Source organism: Heterodontus francisci, unplaced genomic scaffold (assembly GCF_036365525.1).
Source record: "Heterodontus francisci isolate sHetFra1 unplaced genomic scaffold, sHetFra1.hap1 HAP1_SCAFFOLD_58, whole genome shotgun sequence".
Lineage (NCBI taxonomy): Eukaryota > Metazoa > Chordata > Chondrichthyes > Heterodontiformes > Heterodontidae > Heterodontus > Heterodontus francisci.
The window spans coordinates 5,414,752-5,436,718 of NW_027142006.1; the positions used below are offsets into that span (position 1 = coordinate 5,414,752).

Below are 21,967 nucleotides of genomic sequence, written 5' to 3' on the forward strand. Positions count from 1 at the left end.
GCCCCACCCACACCTCACTTGCTTACAACCTGTGACATTTTTAATATTTGTCAGTTCCGAAGAAGGGTCAGTGACCCGAAACGTTAACTCTGCTTCTCTTTCCACAGATGCTGCCAGACCTGCTGAGTGATTCCAGTATTTCTTGTTTTTCTTCCAAAAAATATTTGTTTGCTGCAAAAAGTACATGGCAGGTAAAATGAAATGGAAGGGTTGTGAGGCAATTCACTCCTGTACTGAAGGAAACTGATCTCCTTTGCAATCTTTGTATTTTTGACTTGGTGCTGTTTTTGAACTGTTTTGTAATGTATCTTTTTATAGTTTTTTTGACGAATAAAGTATATTTTGGAAATAAAAAAAAAGTTCAGAGAAGGTTCACTGGATTTATTCCTGTGATGAAGGGGTTGTCTTTTGAGGAGGATTGAGCAGGTTGGATCTATACTGATTGGAGTTTAGAAACATGAGAGGTGATCGTATTGAGACATCTAAGATTCTGAAGGGTCTTGACAGGGTAGATGCTGAGAGGATGTTCCCCCTCGTGGTGGAATCTAGAACTTGGGGACACAGTTTCAGAATTACGGATTTTCCATTTAAGAAGGAAATGAGGAGGTATTTCTTCACTCAGACAGTCATTCATCTTTGATTTTTATCTACAAGGAAGTCAAGGGTTCTGGGGGGCAGGCAAGAAAGTGGGGTTGATGCCATGATCAGATCAGCCATGATCCTATTGAATGGCAGAGAAGGCTCGAGGGGCCAAATGGTCTACTCCTGCTACTATTTCTGTTCTTATGATCTCATTGCAGCTTGTTCCAAATAGAGACAAAAGAGTGGAATTCCAGAGGAGAGGTGAGAGTAATTACCCTTGAGTGAGTGTGGCATCAAGGATCCCCAAGAAAAATTGAAATCAATGGGAATCAGGGGAAAACTGTCCACTTGTTGGAGTCCTACCTAGCACAAAGCAAAATGATTATGGTTGGTGGAGGCCGATCATCTCAGCCCAGGACATTGCCTCAGGAGTTTCTCAGGGTAGTGTCCTAGGCTCAACCATCCTCAGCTGTTTTATTAATGAGTTTCCCCTCAACTTAAGTCAGAAGTGGGAATGTTAGGTGATGATTCACAACTCCTCAGATACTGAAGCAGTCCATGTCTGCAAGCAGCGAGACCTGAACAACATTCAGGCTTGAGCTGATAAGTGACAAGCGACTTGATTGCCACAAAAGTGCCATGCAGTGAACATCTCCAATGAGAGAGAATCAAACCATCTACCTTTTAATACTCAGCAGCATTATCATCACTGAATCCCTCACCAGCAACATCTTGGGGGATACCATTGATAATAAACTAAACTGGACCAGTCACATCTATGCTGCGGCTTTTAGCGTAGGTCAGAAATTGGGAATTCTGCAGCAAGTATCTCACCTCCTGACATGCCAAAGCCTGTCCATTGTCTACAAGGCACAGGTCAGGAGTGTGATGGAATACTCTCCACTTTTCTGGATAGCTGCTGCTCCAACAACACATAAAAAGCTCAATACCACCCAGGACAAAGCAGTCCTCTTCATCGGTACCTCACCCACCACTTTAAACATTCACTCCCTCCACCACCAGAACACAGTGGCAGCAGTGTGTACCACCTACAAGATGCACTGCAGTAACTCGCTAAGTAACGTTCGACAGCACCATCCAAACCCGTGATCACTACCACCTCGAAGGACAAGGGCAGCAGATGCATGGGAACACCACCACCTGCAGGTTCACCTCCAAGTCACTCACCATCATGACTTGGAACTATATCACCATTTCTTCACTGTTGTTGGGTCAAAATCCTGGACCTCTCTCCGCAATAGCACTGTGGGTGTTCCTACACCACATTGACTGCAGCAGTTCAAGAAGGCAGCTCCCCACCACATTCTCAAGGGCAATTAGGGATGGGCAATAAATGCCAGCCTTGCCAGCGATACTCACACACAAGAATGAATAAAAAACAAATTATTCTCCACAGATTCCCCACAATCCGGGCTTGGACATTTACTTCAGGAGCACAGAGCTTTATATAACTACAACATGAGTTCCAATCTTCAGATTCCATTAGCCTTTCACATTATTTTCTCCCAGTCCACTAGCTTTTAGTGATTCAGCACTCGGGTCTCTGCTTCTCCAGTTTCTAACATCTCACCACTTATAAAAAACACACTGATCTATCTTTCGTAGGTCCTAGATGACCCCTCATTTTAAACTCCATCTGCCAAAGCATTGCTCACTCACTTAATCTATCAAGAAGATTTGAAAATAAATTTCTTGCCAAAGGATAATGTTCTGCTTCTGCTCCCTCGCCATTTGCTTTTCCCGTTAGTCTTTCATTTGGTGTAAATCCAGAGAAAGTAAAGATGGAAGGAAGGAGGGAGGGAAAAATCTTCCTCCTTTTCGTGATCCCTATTTGATCTTCATTCCAGTGCAGTTTGGGTGAAGAATTCCGATTGTCTGTCTCAATTTAAATAAAGTATAAACAATTCTGGAATCACCAGCGAGATATTGACAAGAACATGTTTCCAGGCCAACTTTCCACAAAAGCTCCCCCACAACAATGTACTAGACACTTCATAAACTAATGACAAAATTGGGATCCGAACCCACACATGCAAAGCAAAATGCATTGGCACGCCACCGTCTTAACCTCTCGACCACCTGGTCAGCTGTTGAGACAGTGCAGATCCTGGCTGTGCAGCCAGATGTGCAATGATGGAAATGCAGCTTCTGTAAGTAAATGCAATTTCCATCACATCAGGTCATGGCCTGTTGGGAATGGAGCGGTGTGAAACATTTCCAGACCAAGTCCAACACGTTTCGACTCAATGTGAAAATCCACCATGGAAAGACTGGAACATACAATCGTTTCATCACATCATGATTAACATCACTCAGACACCTGAACCATGAGGTCACTGACGAAGTCATGATGACAGAATTTCTCATGAAATGACAACTGAACTAACTGACTGGAAGAATTGCTTTAATTCCACATGATCAGAGAGGCACAGCCTCAGACCGACTTGGCAGATGAGTATTGATTGAATAATTTCTGTGTGAGGAATGTTCCAGCATCATAAACCAGGGGAACATGCTGACTGAGCTGTGTCTTCATCTCTTCTGGGCAGTCGGACAGTTCACCCTTCATTCTGCTCTGATTCACTTTCCCAAAGCGGATCTACAGATTCTCAAATCTGTGGACTGGGTTTTCTTATTTTGTTCCTTTTGATTTTTCTTGCTCCTGACTGAATAATATATTCTAAACCTCGGATCAACCCTCCCCTTTGCGTCGTGTTATAGTCTTGGTTAAAAAAGACACAAAACGGCACGAACAGTCTGAAACATACAACACGGTCACACTTTCCTTCAGTGAGATTAATGTTGAGCTGTTTTCCAGGTTCAATGCAACTGCAAACACATTGCTCTCAAAGAAATTGTAGGGGATTGAGTTGCCGTTGAAATATTAGCATTGAACATTTGTACAAGGAGGAACATCCATTTCAAACTGACATCCTTCACAAAGGCAACCACTGAGCTGTTTTCTTGTGTGAATAAAATTCAAAAGAAAAGTTAAAGTTCACAAGAAAACAGATGTAAACGATTGATAGCTAAACTTTTGAAGCAAGGATATGAATCCAAGATTTTCTGATTATTGGACAAACACTCGAGCCAACGAAGCTACTGAGCCAGATCACAAATGCTGTGACAACTAAGGGCAGAGGAGGGCACTCTTTATTCTCATCCCACTTCTCCACAGCTCACAACATCTATTTCAACTTTTCCCACTTACTGAAACAGTCAATCATCTCCTCGATTTTTCCCAGAATAGAAGACACTGACCAGATTTCTTTAATGAACAACAAAATGATTCATTTATTGTAGAACAAGTTTTAATTAGTCATGAAGGAAAGCATAAACACACAGGTGGAAATTTTAAAAGTTCCCTTTTCACCTTTGCTTTTAAAGTCTTTTAAAAAAATCTTCGAGCCACATGCGCACACACACATACACCGGTTAACAGAAAAGATAAAAGGGATGTTTTTTTAAAATTTTTTAAATTTTGTTGCAAACACAAAAAAAAACTCTTGGGCTGGTTACTTGCTCATTTTTGAAGAAAACATCAGATGAGATACGTTGCTCCAAAATTGGAATACAGTCTAACTTCTGAGTATACGTAGACAGGTCACTAGGGTATTTTAGAACAGTTCTTTTCAGAAGGCACTGAGAATTAATTTTAGCAGGCCTTCTTCAAAGACATGCGATAAGATGAATTAACACACTGGACTTCTCAGGATCTTTTAAAGATTTTCTGGAAAACAAGCTGTGTTGTGGTCTTCTCTCCTTCCTTGACACTTCTTCAGGCTAACTTTATCAGCTGCTCACTCCAGCAGGTAAAACACACTGACTCTCCAACCAAAAGCTTGTGAGTTTTCTGCTGTCTTAGGTGTACGTTGCTGCTGCGAGCTTGTCCAATCAAGGGGCGCAAATGACTTCACTAACCACATCTCCCTGTTACCATGGTTTCTGTTCTATTTTTAACTTGAATTATGTGAAAAACAGTAAACATAGTTGCCAAATTGGCTCTTTTGGTGCTCTCTTGAAAAAGAACTGGTCCTGCATTTATTCAGTTTGATTATGACTTCTTCAAAAAATATTTTAACAGAAGAAACAGAATCACTTGCATAACATCATGTACTTTCCCTGAGCTACAGGTTATTGAAAGACTCTCTGGCTGTGTTTATTTTAGGTGATTTTGTACTCAGGTTCTTTTGGAATCCATGTGTTTGCAGATCTTTGTGAGTGAGAGATGTGGAGATATGCTTAAAAAATTTCCCTATAAATTATTCATATCTCAGTCTTTCCCCGAACTTTGTGCAAACACATTAATGAGGGACTCACACACATCAAGCCGTCAAACCTGTCTGCTAAACATTGAAAGGTGACAGTGTTTATAGTAACGGGGTTCCATTTATTCAGACACATCTTGATGATTCACACATGTAATGTATTTGTATATTATATTCATGACATTATGATGTAAATAAACACTTCCTTGCACTTGCCACGCTTGGTGAACATTTTCTCTGCTGATGCCCCCTGAATATATTAGAGAACATGGTGACGAGGTTGAGATAAAAGTCTGTAAATATAGGCAGCAAACAGCAGCAGGGACTGCAGTGAACAAGATTTCCGTGACATATTTGTGCTTATATTGGTGGGTGAAATAAGATACTAAACACACAAAATCCTCCATTTGAGCTCGCGGAAGATTGCTCTGTCTATGGAGATAGCATCAAAGAATGCTCAGGAATTTTGTCCGATGCCAGTGATAGTAACACACTTCAAGGGAACTTAAAAAAAACTGGTAAAATCGGCTTTCACATAACAGATGAAATTTTGCACAGAGAAGTGTGAAGTGATACAATTTGGAAGGAAGTATGAGGAGAGGCCATATAAATGAAACATGACAATTCTAAAGTGGGTGCAGGAGCAGAGAGACAATGTACACCAATGTCAGAAGGATTGAATAGGTAACTAAGAGCAAACAGGACACTTGGATTTATTAATATAGGCATAGAGTAAAAGCATATACGTTATGCTAAACCTTTACAAAATGCTGGGAATGAATGGCCTCTTCCTGTACCTCCACAGAAAGCTTCCATTCCAGGTTTACACACACTCATCAGGATCACTCTCCACAGATCCTGCCACTCCAGGCTCGGACACCAACTTCAGGATCACTCTCCACAGATCCCGCCATTCCAGGTTCGGACACCCACTTCAGGATCACTCTCCATACATCCCAGCACTACAGGCTCGGAGACCCTCTTCGGAGATCCTAAATCTCCAGACACGGACATCCTTTGAGGACCACTCTCCACAGATCCTGCCACTCCAGGCTCGGACACCCACTTCAGGATCACTCTCCACAGATCCCACCATTCCAGGTTCGGACACCCACTTCAGGATCACTCTCCATACATCCCAGCACTATGGGCTCGGAGACCCTCTTCAGAGATCCTAAATCTCCAGACACGGACATCCTTTGAGGACCACTCTCCACAGATTCTTCCCTCCAGGCTCAGACACCCTCTTCAGAGTCACCCTCCATCCATCCCGCCGCTCCACGCACGGTTATCTCCCTCAGGATCAGATCAAAGAATGTTGCTTGTCACTTATCAGCTCAAGCCTGAATGTTGTTCAGGTCTTGCTGCTTGCAGGCACAGACTGCTTCAGTATCTGAGGAGTTGTGAATCATCAGCGAACATGCCCACTTCTGACTTATGTTGAAGAGAAAGCCATCAATGAAACAGCTGAGGATGGTTGGGCCTAGGGCACTGCCCTGAGAAACTAGGGATCCAGTCATGAAAGGTGGAGGACAATTAAATAACGAACCAGATGAGGAGGCTCCAAAAACTTCCCTATCCTCAATGTTGGTGGAGCCGAGCACGTCAGTGCAAAAGATGAAGCTGAAGCATTTGAAACCATCTTCAGTCAGAAATTGCTCAGTGGATGATTCATCTCGGCCTCTTGAGGTCCCCAGCATCACAGCTTCCAGTTTTCAGCCAATTCGCTTCACTCCACATGATAGCAAGAAACAGCTGAAGGCACTCAGTACATCAAAGACTATGGGCCCTAAAAACATCCCGGCTCTAGTACTGAAGACTTGTGCTCCAGAACTAGCTGCGCCCTCAGCCAAGCTGTTCCAGTAGAGCGACAACACAGGCATCTACTCAACAATGTGGAAAATTGCCCAGGTGTGCCCTATCCGTAAAAAAGCAGGACAAATCCAATCTGACCAATTGCCGCCCCATCAGTCTACTATCAATCATCAACAAAGTGATGGAAGATGTCACCAACAGTGCTATCAAGCACCACACACTTAACAATAATCTGCTCATCGATGCTCAGTTTAGGTTCTGCCAGGGTCTCTCAGCTCCAGGAAATAATTTGGCAGATAGAGTAGAATGTGGGAAAATGTGAGGTTATCCACTTTGGTAGGAAGAATAGAAAAGGAAAATATTATTTAAATTGTGAGAGATTACAGAATGCTGCGGTGTAGAAGGATCTGGGTGTCTTCGTACATGAATCACAAAAAGTTACCATGCAGGTACAGCAAATAATTCGGAAGGCAAATGGAATGTTACCCTTTATTGCAAGGGGAATGGAGTATAAAAGAAGAGAAGTGTTGCTACAAATGTACAGGGTGCTGGTGAAACCACACCTAGAGTACTGTGTACAGTTTTGGTTTCCTTATTTAAGGAGGGATATACTTGCATTGGAGGCAGTTCAGAGAAGGTTCACTAGATTTATTCCAGTGATGAAAGGGTTGTCGTATGAGGAAAGTTGAGCAGGTTGGACCGATACTCATTGGAGTTGAGAAAAATGAAAGGTGAACGTATTGAGACATATAAGATTCTGAGGGGACTTGACAGGGTAGATGCTGAGAGGAAGTTTCCCCTCGTGGTGGAATCTAGAACTAGGGGACACAGTTTCAGATTTAGGGGTTTTTCATTTAAGAAGGAATTTCTTCTCTCAGAGCGTCATTAATCTTTGGAATTCTCTACCACAGAGAGCAGTGGAGGCTGGGTCATTGAATGTCTTCAAGATTTTTATCTACAAGAGAGCCAAGGTTTATGTGGGCAGGCAGGAAAGTGGGGTTGAGGTCATGATCAGGTCAGCCATGATCCTATTGAATGGCGGAGCAAGCTCGAGGGGCCAAATGGCCTACTCCTGCTACTAGTTGTTCTGATCTTGTGGTGTTATGATCTCATTGCAGCTTGGTCCAAACAGAGATGAAAGAGTGGAATTCCAGAGGAGAGGGGAGAGTGATTGCCCTTGAGTGAGTGTGGCATCAAGGATCCCTAGCAAAATTGAAGTCAATGGGAATCAGGGGGAAAACTCTCCACTTGCTGGAGTTGTACCTCACACATAACAAGATGGTTGCGGTTCGTGGAGGCCAATCATCTCAGCCCAGGACATTGCTTCAGTAGTTTCTCAGGGTAGTGTCGTAGACCCAAACATCCTCAGCTGTTTCATTGACGACTTTCCCTTCAAAATAAGTCAGAAGTGGGAATGTTAGGTGATGATTCACAACTCCTCAGTTGAAGCAGTCTGTGCCTACAAGCAGCAAGACCTGAACAATATTCAGGCTTGAGCTGATAAGTGACAAGCAACCTTCTGGCCACACAAGTGCCAAGCAGTGAACATCTCCAATGAGAGAGAGAAAAAAATCTACCTTTTGATATTCAGAGCATTATCATCGCCGAATCCCCCACCATCAATATGTTGGGGGTTATCATTGACCAGAAACTAAACGGGACCAGTCAGATCTATGCTGCAGCTATAAGCGCAGGTCAGAGATTAGGAATTCTGCAGCAAGTGGGAAAGATTAGGAATTCTGGGGGCGGCACAGTGGCGCAGTGGTTAGCACCGCAGCCTCACAGCTCCAGCAACCCGGGTTCAATTCTGGGTACTGTCTGTGTGGAGTTTGCAAGTTCTCCCTGTGTCTGTGTGGGTTTTCTCCGGGTGCTCCGGTTTCCTCCCACAAGCCAAAAGACTTGCAGGTTGGTAGGTAAATTGGCCATTATAAATTGTCCTATAGTATCGGTAGGTGGTCGGGAAATATAGGGACAGGTGGGTATGTTCGGAATATGGGATTAGTGTCGGATTAATATAAATGGGTGGTTGATGGTCGGCACAGACTCGGTGGGCCGAAGGGCCTGTTTCAGTGCTGTATCTCTAAACTAAACTAAGTATCTCACCTCCTGATACACCAAAACCTGTCCACCATCTACAAGGCACAAGTCAGGAGTGTGATGGAATACATCCCACTCAACAACACTCAAGAAGCTCAATACCATCCAGGACAAAGCAGCCCTCTTAATCGCCACCTAACCCACCACCTTAAACATTCACTCTCTCCACCACCAGTACACAGAGTCTGCAGTGTGTACCATCTCTATATGCACTGCAGTAACTCGCCATGTATCCTTCAACAGCACCTTTCAAACCCGTGACCTCTACCACCTCGAAGGACAAGGGCAGCAGATGCATGGGAACTCGCCATCTGCAGGTTCCCCTCCAAGTCACTCACCATCCTGACTTGGAACTATATCGCCATTTCTTCACTGTTGTTGGGTCACAATCCTGGAACTCCCTCCCCAACTGCGGTGTGGGTGTTCCTGCACCACATGGACTGCAGCAGTTCAAGAAGGCAGCTCACCACTACATTCTCAAGGGCATTTAGGGATGGGTAATAAATGCTCACCTTATCAGCGATACTCACATCCAAGAATGAATAAAAAACAAATCACTCTCCACAGATTCCCCACAATCTGGGCTTGGACATTCGCTTCAGGAGCACAGAACTTTATATAACTGCAACATGAGTTCCAAACTTCATATTCTGTTCACTTTTCACATTATTTTCTCCCAGTCCACTAGCTTTTAGTAATTCTGTATTCGGGTCTCGGCTCCTCCACAGTTTCCAACATCTCACCTCTTACAAAAAAACACTCTGATCTATCTTTCTTCAGTATTACATGACCCCACATTTTAAACTCCATCTGTCAAAGCATTGCTCACTCACTTAATCTATCAAGAAGATTTGAAAATAAATTTCTTGCCAAAGGATAATATTCTGCTTCTGCTCCCTCGCCGTTTGCTTTTCCCATTAGTCTTTCACTTGGTGTAAATCCAGAGATTATAAAGATGGAAGGAAGGGAGGGAGGGAAAATCTTGCTCCGTTTTGTGATCCCAATTTGATCTTCATTCCAGTCCAATTTGGGTGAAGAATCCCAATTGTCTGTCTCAATTTTAATAATATATAAACAATTCTGGAAGCACCGTCTGGAAATTGACAAGAACAGGTTTCCAGTCTGACTTTATGCAAAAAGTCCCCCATTAGAAATAAAGGAACTATCCAGCTCACAAACTAACAACAAGGATGGGATTCGAACCCATACATGAAGAACACAACATTAGCAATCCATCACCTTAACCTTGCAGCCACCTTGTCAGATGCACAATCATGGCAGTCACCTTCAGCACAGCTCCTGGCTGTGCAGCCAGCTGCAGTGACCCAATGATTCAGGCATCTGAGTGATGTTAATCATGATGTGATCAAATGATTGCATGTTCCACTCTTTCCGTGGTGGGTTTTCACACTGAGTTGAAACGTGTTGGACATGGTCTCGAAATGTTTCACACCGCTCCATTCCCTATTTCATTTATTTACAGAAGGTATATTTCCATCATTATACAACCCATAAGATGAACTTTTTTCAAAAGACTTCAGTGCATTTAACTCTGTGTCCAACACTGTGAGGCAGCTTTCTGTGTTTATAAAGAGTGCAATTTAATGACTGGTCTCTTGGATCTTGGATCAAACAGGGTGACAGATAGAGGCCTGTGTGCAGAGGGTTTGGAGGTGAGCTCTGATTCCTAACCCTTTCTGGATTGTGAGGAATAAAGAATGAATGAGAGAGAGAGAATGTGGGAGAAGGGATGATGGAAGAATTTGTCCGTGAACCTGATTAAAAGTGGCTCAAACGCAAGATAATATTAAGATATCAAGAGCAGAACATTAACATAATCTGAGTTCCGCGATCTGGTCGGGTCCCATTCCCCTGAAGTGAGGAATGAACGGGTGGGAAATTCCACCTGGAGTTATATTTGTCTCCAATGAAGATGAGTTCACAGTGAGGCTGGAATAGCTCAGTTGGGAGAACACTAGATTGAAGAACCAGGATACAATCCCTGGTTTCATCAGTTTTAATTTGGTGTCTCCGTCAGTTTAAGTAGAGAGAATCAGAGGGGAGATTTTCCACTCTTGGCCCCATGGGCTGAATTTTAAATGGTGCGGCTCTCGGCAGAGGCACCGGAAGCGGGTGTCGTCACCACACGAGTGAAATGTGGCCGACCGACCCCGATCACGGAGCAGCCGACCAATTAATGAAGGGGAGGCGTGGGGCCCATGTAAACAAGGACCTGAGGCAGGGAACAAGGCACCGATGGCACCGACATCTGACACAACGGCAGGTGCTGACACCATATTTAAAGGGCTGCCAACGCTGCATTCACTGCTGCCTGGTTTAAAGGAGTGTCTTCCTGAGAGCCCTCTGATGCCCCAGGACCCGTTCTGCTGCCTCTGCTGCCCCAGGACCCGTTCTGCTGCCTCTGCTGCACCAGGATCCGTTCTGCTGTCTCTGCTGCCCCAGGACCCGTTCTGCTGTCACTGCTGCCCCAGAACTCGTTCTGCTGCCTCTGCTGTCCCAGGACACGTTCTGCTGCCTCTGATGCCCCAGGACCAATTCTGCTGCCTCTGATGCCCCAGGACCCGTTCTGCTGCCTCTGCTGCCTGCTGAGTAAGGAGCTGAATGCGAGCCTGCAGTGACCATGGTCCCACGGTTTAGCGATGCCTCCCTGCAGGTTCTCCTCCAGGTGGCAAGAGAAAGGTGGAAGATCCTCTTCCCCAGGGATGGGAGGTGGAGACCTGCCCACCTGACCAAGCAAAGCTGGCTGAAGATAGTCGGTGAGGTCAGCAGACGTGTTGTCACCCCCACAACATGGATCAAGTACAGGAAGTGGGTCAATGACCGGATCCAGGCTGCTCAGGCGAAAACTCAAAACACTTTGGACCCTTTGGACATTGCATGTGGCAGAGTGAGAGGGAGTGTTTGGTGGAAAGGGAGTGACCACCCAGTCATGTGTATTGGGGAAGGGCAGCAGGACATGCTGCCTGAGGCTTGGCTGCATCTCGGTGAGAGGTGCACGTCAGTCATTGTATAAACTCACACAGTCCCTCGAGAGGGGCCACATGCAGGAGGAATACGTGTGTCCCCATCATGGACTGCTGGACTATCACCATCAGAGATGTTGGGCTTGTCCCCGCTGGGAGACTAACTTTGTTCATCAGGAGTTCACCTTGCAGGAGAAGACATCCCACAATTGGAAAGAGCGTGTCAAGACCGGCGGTGGATGCCTTATCTCCATGTCCTCATCCCGATGGAGGAGGAGGCCATGGAACAGGCAGGGCAGCAAAGCAGCTGCTCCATAGCTGATGGAGAGACAGGGACACCTACCCAAGAGAGTGAGTGAACATCTCCTGGGGCACAAGGGAGCATCTGCTGCAAAGGAGCCACACTGCTCATCTGTTCACCACTGCATCAATGGAGCTGCACGTTAGGGGTGGTTGGAATGTCATGATGGGAAGACCCTAACCCTTCAATGTCCCTGTTTTCTCATGAAGGCCCGGATGAACGTCAAAAGCAAAGAGCTGGAGAGACTGGGGGACAGCCGGACATGTCTGAGGAGGAGGAGGGAGCCTCAGAGGGTGCACTATCACCTCATTCCCCTGCGCCCTTCACCAGCACAGAAACTCTCACGTTGGTGGGTATCCGTTCGCGGTTAGATTCTGGCTTACAAACTGGTGAGCACATCACAGACAGGCCCGGGCAGCTGGCGGAGGCTGTGACAGCCGAGGCCACTGGGAGTTGATGGTTTGTGGGAGGCCAGGCCCATGCTGTGCCCTAGGCTGATGACGTGCCTCTTGTGTCACCAGCAACACGGGAAATGCTGCAGCTGCAGTGAGAGGTCAGGCAACATCTGGCAGAGTTGCCAGAGGCTATGTGTACCCAAGCACGGACGATGGAGGAGTCCATCCAGGCCTTGGGTGCTGCACTGTCTCTGATGGGGGTGTGTCTGGCTTCCTCCATTGAGAGATTGGTGACTCTCATGGAGAACCAGATCCAGCCGATCAATCAGTGGCTGCCGGAGATGTGCACAGACCTGCACTCCATCACTTTGTCCAGGAGCTCCATCCAGTGGTGACAAGGTGAGAGGGGGGACGAGGCACCTGAACTCTCCACTTGGTCCACGTCCCTCTCAGGTCAGCAGGGAGGTACAAGTGTGTCTTATAAGGGGGAGGAGCAGCTGGCTGCTACATCTGGGGGCCCCTCTCAGGGTGCTCCTGGTGTGGACGGTAAATCCAAAGTTCCTCTGCCAGTGACACCAGTGATGCCAGCACCTCCATCATCCTCGATGACAGAGGGGGTCCCTGTACCTGTGCAGGAGGCCCTCAGTGTGCCAGGGCCCTCCAGGCCTCAGGCAGCAGAGGACGGCCGCCAATGTCATCCCAAGCCATGGAGCAGCAAGGTCAGCAGCCTGTCTCCACCTCAGCTGACAGAGCAGGGGGAGTAGCAGGTAGGAACACCCGGAAGAGATTTAAGAAGAGCACCTAGATTCACTGAGGGGTTCACGGGTGAATGTACATTCCAGATGGATAGGGTTGTGTTTGGTGTCACACAGAATAAAGAAATGATGTTCTCTCACTATGTCTCCTTCCTATTGTTGATGCCCTTTGGGACTTCATTTCAACCCTTCCTCCCAAGGGGCTGGAAGTGAGGGACCAAGCCCTGAGTTCACAAAGCTTCGGCCTTGTCACTGTGCGATGTGTACCTGGGCGCTGTAGTGTAGAAGGAAGGAGGTGACAACAGAGCTGTTTAAAGCTAAGACTTTATTGCTGTGGTTCCAGAAGGTGGTAAGGCTCAAAGGAAACGTGAATGTATAAGGGTGTCTCGTGTCTCCCTTGTGTGTATCTCATGGAGGCTTTCCTGCTTTGCCTGAGGTCCTTCATCTGGCACTGCTTGGGCAGCATCCTCCTCCACATCCTCATCATCAGAGGAGACATCACATTCCATGATATGCACACGAGTCAACACCTCACCCCTCTGTCATGCCAGATTGTGCAGAGCACAGCAAGCCACCATGATACGGGAGACTCTCGCTGGGACATACTGAAGGGCTCCACAGGAACAATCGAAGTGCCTGAATCTCATCTTCAGGAGACCAATGGCCTCTTTGATGGTCGCTCGGGTTGACCCGCAGCAGGTGTTGTACCTCTCCTCTGAATCGTTGTGTGGGTTCCTCACAGGCGTCAGTACTCATGTTCTCACTGGGTTGCCCTTGTCTCCAAGGATCCATCTCAGAAAGCGCATGGGGCCACGTAAAGGTTCTGGCACCTGGGAGTGCCTTGGTATGCAGGCGTTGTGGCTGCTTCCCGGGATTTGTGCACACACCTGTAGGATCCATTTGTGATGGTCACAGACCAGTTACACACTGAGCAAGTGGAAGCCCTTCCTGTTGAAGGCTGCTGGCTGGTCTGCAGGAGCCTTGATGGTCACATGGGTACAGTTGATGACACCCTACACCTGGGGGAATCCAGCGATGGCCCCGAATCCTATAGCTCTCTCAGCTTGACTGTTTGGATCAATGTGCACATAGTCACCGGCCCTCCTGAACAGGACATTGGTGACCTCCTTGATGCACTGATTCACCACAGACTGTGAGATTCCACACATATCGCCAGTGGATCCCCGCAATGATCTGCTGGTGGAGAAGTTCAGTGGCACGGTGACCTTCAGTGACACTGGCATCAGGTGCCCACCAAGTTCCATGGGGCACAGCTGCATCATGGCAGAGAGATCAGTGACAACCTCCGTGGAGAGGCGCAGTCTGGGGAGACACTGTCACTCGGACATCTGCAGGTAGTTGAACCTCGGCTGACGTGTTCCTCTGCCTCCTTCTCCAGCCTCCTGTTCGAGGCTGGCCCTCCTGTGGGCCCCCAAGCTACTGTGGTGTCCCTGCTGGTGCCTGCGCCTCCCTCCCTCCCTCTCTACCCTCCTCCTCTTCAATGGGAGCCTGGAATCCAGGGTGAATGAGGCCCATGACAGGTTGCCCCTCCCTGAGTGCAAGGCCTTCACAGTAAACAACACCCAGCCACATTTACCTCATTTGTCTCCCTCAATGAGGTGGCACTGCCCCAATAACACCCTGGTGTGGCTCACCCTGCAGAGCTGGCACATTGGCCCCCACTCCTGACAGTGTTTCCCGATGCCCTTTCCCCCTCCACCCTTGCTGCCAAGTTACGCTGCCTCACCCGACAGCTTCCCAGTGAAGCCAACACTCAGCTCCCACCTCCCAGTCACCTCCTTTAACCAGGCGAGGCTCTGAAACCCCAGGGTTCCCGTGTGCTATTAATTCAATTGGACCCAGTGAATAAAATTGCTGACAATTGGACTCATGAATACTTGAAATGCCTTCTTGCCGTGTTGATGTGCGAAGTCTGCCCTCCATGTCAGCCGCCGACAGAAATATCCGGTCCGACGTCTTCCATCCCTATTTTATACACACCCCCTCCCCCTCCCCAGCCTCCATTCCCATCTCCAACGGTCCCTTAAAATTCTGGCCCATGTCTCTAAGACTAACGGGAGTGAAACTACAGCTGCTCCTTAGACTGAACAGGGAGAGCTGCTCTCTCTGTGTTGAAAGTGAATGAATCTGCTCTTTACCTTGTCTCAATGAAACGTTCACTGTGTGGAAATGTCTGTTTGAATATGTTTTCCTGTTATATTAATGGAGCAGAGGAGCAGAAGTGAGGTACTGTTCAACAGAGAGGTTTGGAAGTGGGTGAAGGGGTGGAGTGACGGTGGGAGTGAGAGGCGCAGTGAGTTGGCCATTCTCAATAGAGTGTCAGGAATGAAGGTCAGAGGAACAGACCAGGCAGGAAACACAGAAAGAGCGAGGAGAAGCTGGTGTGAAAACAGAGATTAAACAACAGGCTTGTTCAGTCAGTTCCGAAGAAGGGTCACTGACCCGAAACGTTAACTCTGCTTCTCTTTCCACAGATGCTGCCAGACCTGCTGAGTGAATCCAGCATTTCTTGTTTTTGTTTCAGTTGGTTTGGGTCTGGTGTTTAGAATACCCGGAATCTGGGTTCACTTCACTTCCAACTCAGCAATTGGACCAACATTATGTTCATAAAACCATAGAATAATACACAAAGAAGGAGACCATTTGGTCCATTGTGTCAATGCTGTCTCTTTGGTTGTGTTATCCAATTAGTTCTGGTGCTCAGCTTTTTCCTGTAATCTGTACATTTTCCTTCCAGTATTTATCCCTATTGCTTTTCAAAGTTACTGCTGAATCTGCTTTCAAGTCCTGATCAGACAGTGCATTCCAAATCACAACACATCACCGTATAAATCCCGACCTCATTTCGCCTCTGGTTCTTTTCTCAATCACCTGATAAATACATCCTCTGGTTACTGACCCTTTTGCCACTGGAAACAATTTCTCCTTATTTAACTTATTGAAAACCTTCTTGATGATGTCACATACTAGACTGCCAGTAAAACTGAAGCCCATGTAATAAAAGGGACAATGACAGCATGGATATGAAATTAGCAGACTGATAGGAACATAGGAGCAGGAGTAGGCCATTCAGCCCGTCGAGACAACCCCGCCATTCAATATGATGATGACTGATCATCCACTTCAATGCCTTTTTCCCACACTATGACCATATCCCCTATGTCATTTGCATTTAGAAATCTGTCAATCACTGCTTTAAACATACTCAATGACTGAGCTTCCACAGCCCTCTGGGGTAGAGAATTCCAAAGATTCACAACCCTCTGAGTAAAGAAATTTCTCCTCGTCTCTGTCCTAAGTGGCTTTCCCCTTATGTTGAAATTGTGTCCCCTGGTTCTAGATTCCTCAACCGGAGGAAATAGCTTCATCTACCTGTCTATCCCTTTAAATATATGGTAAGTTTCAATGAGATCACCTCTCATTCTTCGAAACTCTAGAGAATACAGTCCCAGTTTCCCCAAAATCTCTTCATAGGACAGTCCCGCCACCCCGGGAACAAGTCTGGTGAACCTTCGTTGTACTCCCTCTATGGCAATGATATCCTTCCTAAGGTAAGGGGACCAAAACTGCGCACAGTATTCCAAAGTGCAGTCCAACCAAGGTTATATACAATTGAAGCAATACTTCACTACTCCTGTACTCAAATCCTCTTGTGAGAGAGTCTAACATGTCATTCGCCTTCCTAATTGCTTGCTGCACCTGCATGTTAGCTTTCAGTCACTTACTGACAAGGACACCCAGGCCCCTTTGTCCATCTACACTTTCTAATCTCTTACCATTTAAGAAATGATCTGCACATCTGTTTCTCCTGCCAAAGTGGACAACCTCACATCTTTGCACATTATATTCCATGTGCCACTTTCTTGTCCACTCACTAAGTCTTTCCAAATCCCCTTGAAGCCGCTTTGCATCTTCCTCACAACACACATTCCCACCTAGTTTTGTGTCATCTGCGAACTTGGAAATAGTACATTTGGTCCCCACATCCGAATCATTGATATATATTGTGAACAGCTGGGTCACAGTGTGGTGGTGAACAGTTGTATTTCTGTCTGGAGGAAGGTTTACAGTGGGTTCCCCATGGTTCCTCATAACCTCAGTTATGTGCAGACACTGGAAAAGCTGGGGTTGTTCTCCTTGGAGCAGAGCAAGTTCAGAACAACTTTGACAGAGTTAGAATCAAGGAATCAAATGGTTACAGTACAGAAGGAGACCATTCAGTCCATCATGTCCATGACAGCTCTTTGCAAGAGCAAATCAGCTAATTCCACTCCTCTGCCCTTTCATTGTAACCCTGCAAATTTTCTCTATTCAGGTGTTTATCCAATTCCCTTTTGAAAGCCACGATTGAATCTGCCTCCAGCACACTCTCAGGCAGTGTATTCCAGATCCAAACCACTCGCTCTGTCCCACACCCCTGGTACCATTGCAGAAAATCTCTTCTGTTCATTTCATCCCTCATAAATAATTGAAATGAAATGTTTATTAGGAAATGCACAACATAAAAACGAGAGAGAAATAAATGCTGAGCAAAATAGAAGTCAATGCTTGGAAGGTAAAAAGAGCAAAAGATGTAACTTTTATTCTGGATGAGTGAGAGGAATATATCACACTTTGGGGATTTTGTAAGAGGATTTATTGATAAACCTGGGATTTGAGAGGAAGCTGGTTCATGGTTTACAGAACAAATTCAGCACCTGGGATGGAGCCAACAGCTGCACTGTCCAATAACAGATAGGCCGGGGACACTGTCTCAGGCCTAGTGAGCTCAGTCGATGAAAGCATGAAACTCTGAATCTCAAGTTTTTGAGTTTGAGCCCCACGGTGGGTGTTTTTTATTTCCTTTTTAGGCTGATTTTACAGGCATTCTCCAGCTCTGAATTCCTCGGCAGAGAGTTCAAGGAGTGTTTGAAATGAGATTCAACAGCAGTATGAGAAAGTCTCTCCTTGATTCAGGACTCTTACCTCTCTGCAGCAACTCGCTGCTGAAGATTGAACTTTATCTCATTTCATTCTCAGCTCAGGGTCAGTGTGGATCACTGGGACTTCTGGCTGTCTCCCACTTCACAATCCATCAGTGCTGAGAAAGCAATGGGGAATATTACTCACATGTTACAATGTTTTATAAATACTTGAATGTATTTCACACTGTGTCTAACAGTGTGAATCTCCCCTGGTATATCAGCTCACCAATACTTCAACAGAACATTCACATAATGTGAGCTCTGAGATCTGTTCAGATCCCATTCCCAAGACCTGGAAAGTGGGATTGGGCTGGATCGCTCTTTTTCAGCTGGCACAGACACGATTGCTAAATGGTCTCATTCTGTGCCATAAATTTTCTCCATTTTCTATGTTCTATGAAGTGAGGTGTGATTGGGAGGGGCAATTCCACCAGGGTTATATTTTCTACCAAAACAATGACACAAGGGATACTTCACTTTTTTATTCATTCATTCATGCGATGTGGGCGTTGCTGGTCAGGCCAGCATTTACTGCCCATCCTTAATTGCCCTTGAGAAGGTGGTGGGGTGGGCTGCCTTCTTGAACCACCCTTGAGTGAGTGTGGCATCAAGGATCCCTAGCAAAATTGAAGTCACTGGGAATCCGGGGGAAAACTCTCCACTTGCTGGAGTCGTACCTCGCACAAAACAAGATGGTTGTGGTTCGTGGATGCCAATCATCTCAGCCCAGGACATTGCCTCAGGGGTTTCTCAGGGTAGTGTCCTAGACCCAAACCCAGCTGTTTCATTGACGACTTTCTCTTCAACATAAGTCAGAAGTGGGAATGTTAGATGATGACTCACAACTCTTCAGATACTGAAGCAGTCTGTGCCTGCAAGCAGCAAGACCTGAACAACATTCAGGCTTGAGCTGATAAGTGGCAAGCAACCTTCTGGCCACACAAGTGCCAAGCAGTGAACATCTCCAATGAGAGAGAAAAAAAATCTACCTTTTGATATTCAGAAGCATTATCATCGTTAAATCCCCCACCATCAATATCTTGACCAGAAACGTAACTGGACCAGTCACATCTATGCTGTGGCTATAAGCGCAGGTCAGAGATTACGAATTCTGCAGCAAGTATCTCACCTCCTGACACCCCAAATCCTGTCCACCATCTACAAGGCACAAGTCAGGAGTGTGATGGAATACATCCCACTCAACAACACTCAAGAAGCTCAATATCATCCAGGACAAAGCAGCGCACTTGATCGGCACCTAACCCGCCACCTTAAACATTCAATCCCTCCACAACCAGTAAACAGTGGCTGCAGTGTGTACCATCTCCATATGCACTGCAGCAACTCGCCAAGTATCCTTCAACAGCACCTTCCAAACTCGTGACCACTACCACCTCGAAGGACAAGGGCAGCAGATGCATGGGAACTCACTACCTGCAGGTTCCCCTCCAAGTCACTCACCATCCTGACTTGGAACGATATCGCCATTTATTCACTGTTGTTGGGTCACAATCCTGGAACTCCCTCCCCAACGGCAGTGTGGGTGTTCCTGCACCATATGGACTGCATCAGTTCAAGAAGGCAGCTCTCCACCACCTTCTCAACGGCAATAGGAATGGGTAATAAATGCTCGCCTTATCAGCGATACTCACACCCAAGAATGAATAAAAACCAAATCACTCTCCACAGATTCCCCACAATCTGGGCTTGGACATTTACTTCAGGAGCACAGAGCTTTATATCACTGCAACATGAGTTCCAATCTTCATATTCTGTTCACTTTTCACATTATTTTCTACCAGTCCACGAGCTTTTATTAATTCAGTATTCGGGTCTCTGCTCCTCAACCGTTTCTAACATCTCACCTCTTCCAAAAAAACACTCTGATCTATCGTCGGTAGTCGATGACCCCTCATTTTAAACTCCATCTGCCAAAGCATTGCTCACTCACTTAATCTATCAAGAAGATTTGAAAATAAATTTTTTGCCAAAGGATAATTTTCTGCATCTGCTCCCTCGCCATTTGCTTTTCTCATTTGTCTTTCACTTGGTGCAAATCCAGGGAAAGTAATGATGGAAGGAAGGAGGGGAGGAATAATCCTGCTCCGTTTCGTGATCCCTATTTGATCTTCATTCCACTGCAGTTTGGGTGAAGAATTCCAATTGTCTGTCTCAATTTTAATAAAGTGTAACAAATTCTGGAATCACTGTCTGGACATTGACAAGAACAGGTTTCGAGGCTGATTTCACACATGAGCTCACCCAACATAAATAATACACGAAACAGCTCATAAACTCGCGACAAGGATGGGATTCGAACACACGTGTGCAAAGCACAATGGATTAGCAGTCCATCGCCTTAACCTCTCGGCCACCTTGTCAGCTGCAGGGATATAGCTGTCACCTTCAGCACAGCTTCTGGCAGTGCAGCCAGCTGTGGAATGATGGAAATATATCTTCTGTAAGGAAATGAAGTTGGGAATGGAGCAGTGGGCAACATTTCCAGACCAGGTCCAACACGTTTCTACTCAGTGTGAAAACCCACCACGGAAAGACTGGAACATACAATCATTTCATCACATCATGATTAACATCACTCAGACACCTGAACCATTAGGTCACTGATGAAGTCATGATGACCGAATTTCTCATGAAATGAAAACTGAACTAACTGACTGGAAGAATTGCTTTAACCCCACATGATCAGCGAGGCACAGCATCAGGCCAACATGTCGGGTGGTGTAAACAGATATCACTGCATCTGATCTTCACCAGAACAGAGAGTGAGATGTAACATTGATCATCAAACAGACTGTGAGAGAATACAACAGAATAAAACACATGGAGAGACACTGTGGAATAACAAATAGATTTGATTGGAATGTTGAAATTTTGATTGGAATGGATAAAACACCAGAAACAGCAGATTAAATTGGGATTCTCATCATTATATTGATCTGGGACAGAAAAGAGAAACTGATGGAAAGAAGAGAAGAAGGAAGAAAAGAAAGGATGGAACTGTTCAATCTTTTCAGTTTTTTCACTCGCCCATCAAAGCTGATAAAAAAAAGTTGCAAATAACAGAGAATTTCACCAAAAAGGGAGATTAAATGTTGCTGAAACCTTGGATCGAAGGATGCCCCAAAAGATCACCTGTTTAACTGTCTCCTCACTGGGGGATTTCAATCAGTGAGCAATATTATTCTCTACTTTTTTTGTTAATTGGTCCCAGAACTGTCACTTGGAATTAATATCTGTGTTCCGACTCCTGAATAATAAAATTGTGAGTTTCTCGATATTTTCTGGACACAGTTCCTGCTGAAAGAACTAAGAACTCTTTTCTAATTTGCACAATACTCTATACACACTCATCAAGCCTGCTAAGCTAGCATCCTTGGTGCTGCTCTCTCTTCTCCCAAACTTCATCTCATGTGACTGTTCCATCATCACTCTGACAGTGGGAGGGGTTGATCCCACTATCTTCAGCATTAACCCTTCACATCCTTATACCACACTGTCTGTCCAAAAGAAATGGGTGGAGGGAACTTCCTTCATTTATCAAAACACCAACAGCAGCACAGTGGCGCAATGGTTAGCACCGCAGCCTCACAGCTCCAGCGACCAGGATTCAGTTCTGGGTACTGCCTGTGTGGAGTTTGCAAGTTATCCCTATGTCTGTGTGGGTTTCCGCCGGGTGCTCTGGTTTCCTCCCACCTCCAAAAGACTTGCAGGTTGATAGGTAAATTGGCCATTGTAAATTGTCC

At 45.9% G+C, this 21,967-nt stretch overlaps 1 non-coding gene across 1 annotated transcript; it reads right to left on the bottom strand.

Annotated features, from left to right (window-relative positions):
• Positions 1 to 20,502: 20,502 nt before the first annotated feature.
• On the bottom strand, positions 20,503 to 20,584 carry trnas-gcu (transfer RNA serine (anticodon GCU)). Its single transcript has one exon. It is a non-coding gene; the product is annotated as a tRNA-Ser (tRNA).
• Between the last annotated feature and the right edge of the window lie 1,383 nt (positions 20,585 to 21,967).